Consider the following 2,461-nt stretch of genomic DNA (forward strand, 5'->3'; position numbering starts at 1 on the left):
GTAAACATGCAGCTTGTTTTTATAAACTTTCTCAGTAAAATTTAAACCACTGGGTAATTTCACTAAAGTAAGTTATAGACTTTTCATTAAGACCCTGAATAATATTATCAACTTGTGTAAAAAGGGAATTTGATGTCAACTTTAAAGCAGATTTTGGCAGAAAACAGGGTCTTTAATGATTTGTAATATGCGGTTATATGAAGCAGTATTATCTTTCTGTGAAGACCCTGACCATTATTTATAACCTCACTCACTTACTCACACACTGGCTCATTCACTTTCCTACAGCTTCCAGGCTTTATCAAGGGTCACCACAGCAGAATGAACCTCCAGTTGTTCAGGCATATGTTTTACTGGAGAATGGTGTTCATTCCGCAACTCAGAACAGAGAACTGAAAACCTACACCCTCTCCAGTTCACACACTTTGGCCAGTTTAGTTGATTCAATTAACCTATATGTCTTTGGTCAGTAACCAGAAAGGGAGATGCCTGAGGAAATCTATGCATTAAAGGGGATAACTTAGCACTGAAAGCCACCTTGATCCAGCTGGGATCTACTGCTAACCACTTAGCCACCATGCTACACTTTTTACAGCCTATATACGATAACATAAGCCAGTTGAAAAAAAAGGTGTTGGTAACTTTTCAATGACTTTAAAAAGTGTAATACTTTTATTTGGAACTATTATTTAATAACTTATTAGTTAATAATCCCTTTATACACAATCAGAAATGTGGTCAAAAAACACAGGCTTAGATAATATAAATAGTGATGTTACATTTTAACTATACTTACATTTGAGGTCATCAAAATAGCTAAAATTGTCATAGGCTCATTCTGAGAATGTAGCGCTATATACATTTCTGGAGATGAAATTATGTAGGCAGAATTACATATGGCTGCATTTCATCTTTAAAACAAACAATATGGGGTGGTATAATGCCATTGCTTTGCGCTAAAAGCTGACCACTTAACTCTGTGAGGACGGCTTTTCTGCTGTTATCAGTTTGTCCAGTAGCTCGCAGCGTACGTTGGAAACTTTTGATGCAGAGAGGAGTTGACCGCGATGATGTGGTTCAAGTCTGGTAAAAAAAGACTCCAGAAGGCGGGTAAGACAAAAACAAAAGCCAAAAAATGAAATAAACAAATAAATAACAGGGTGTGGATGAAGTAAAATCTGAAATTCTGATAAAAATCAGGGGGCTTTTATTTTTTCTGGATTGCTTTTTAAAACACTGTCGGTTCGGTTTAGGAAAGTAGGTGAAGGAGTCAATCAGTGTTTTTTAAAACACTATTGGTTGGATTTAGGGAAGGAGGAGGGTGGGGGTATCATTCGGTTTTTCAGTCAGTAAGTAAGTCAGTTGACAGTGGCCCCTGGTGGATTTACACAAGAAGAATGGCACTCACAAGAGAAATTTGTGATCTTAAAAGATTAACACAGCAGCCTCTGGTGGATTCGCAAAAACAAACAAAAAAAAAATGCAAAATATTTACCTGCTGGGATGTATTTGGCACTTTCCAGAATTGTATATATTTTCAAATTGAGCATAGGTTGAAAAATGTACAACTTTGTGACGTTCAATCAGAGCCAGGACAACTCACAGATGTTGTTCACCAGATGCAGAAAAATCAGATCAAAACAGCAGTCTAAAATAGGCTTTTAAAATACATTTTTATAAAGTAGCTTTACTTTGACATCATGAATATCAATAATTTTCTTAGCACCCCTATTTGCTCAATATGTCTTTGTTCATTAATTTGTGCTTAACTATAAATCATCTGCAGATTTTCCACGCCCAATTGTGCTCTTACATAAATTTCAAATTGTTGGTAAATCTGGCACATGGTGCAGAGCACATAATAGTAAAAAATCTTGTAGGCAGCAAGTATAGACTGACTTCTTGACAGGTGAAAGTTCACCAAAGATGGCTTGTCAAATACAGTAACCATGCATATTTCTGTTGCAGGTCCATTTAGCTCTACAACAATTTATTATGCACACAGGAGCAGTCTGACGGTGCTTTGCAGGATTCTAATTTTAAATGCTTTCATTGTGAGATATTATGCCCCTTGAATGATCTCATCCATCATCGACTTTTGTCTCCTACACAAGGCTATAAAGGTGTGAATAATGAACCTGCCCACATCAGCCAATGACACACGGCTCAACTCTCCAAAACATAAGCCACTTCCTCTTGTCTGATTAACAAAGTATTTTAGTTTAAGGGAAGTGCTTGTATAATAGTCACCGTGCAAAAGCAAAAAATATAGCCAGTGAGTCAGTGATTGTAGTTATCTGGAAACTCTGTAACAGCAATGTTTTGAGGCCAACTGAATATTTGAGATTGGCTGAACTCATACGAGCATGCATTGACTTCACAAGTCTTGTAACACATACCTGCTCAATTTTACAGGCAAACAACAATCCAGTTTACACCAGTTTGACATGTCAAGACAGAA

The sequence above is a fragment of the Danio rerio genome, chromosome 19 (genome assembly GCF_049306965.1).
Source record: "Danio rerio strain Tuebingen ecotype United States chromosome 19, GRCz12tu, whole genome shotgun sequence".
Classification (NCBI taxonomy): domain Eukaryota; kingdom Metazoa; phylum Chordata; class Actinopteri; order Cypriniformes; family Danionidae; genus Danio; species Danio rerio.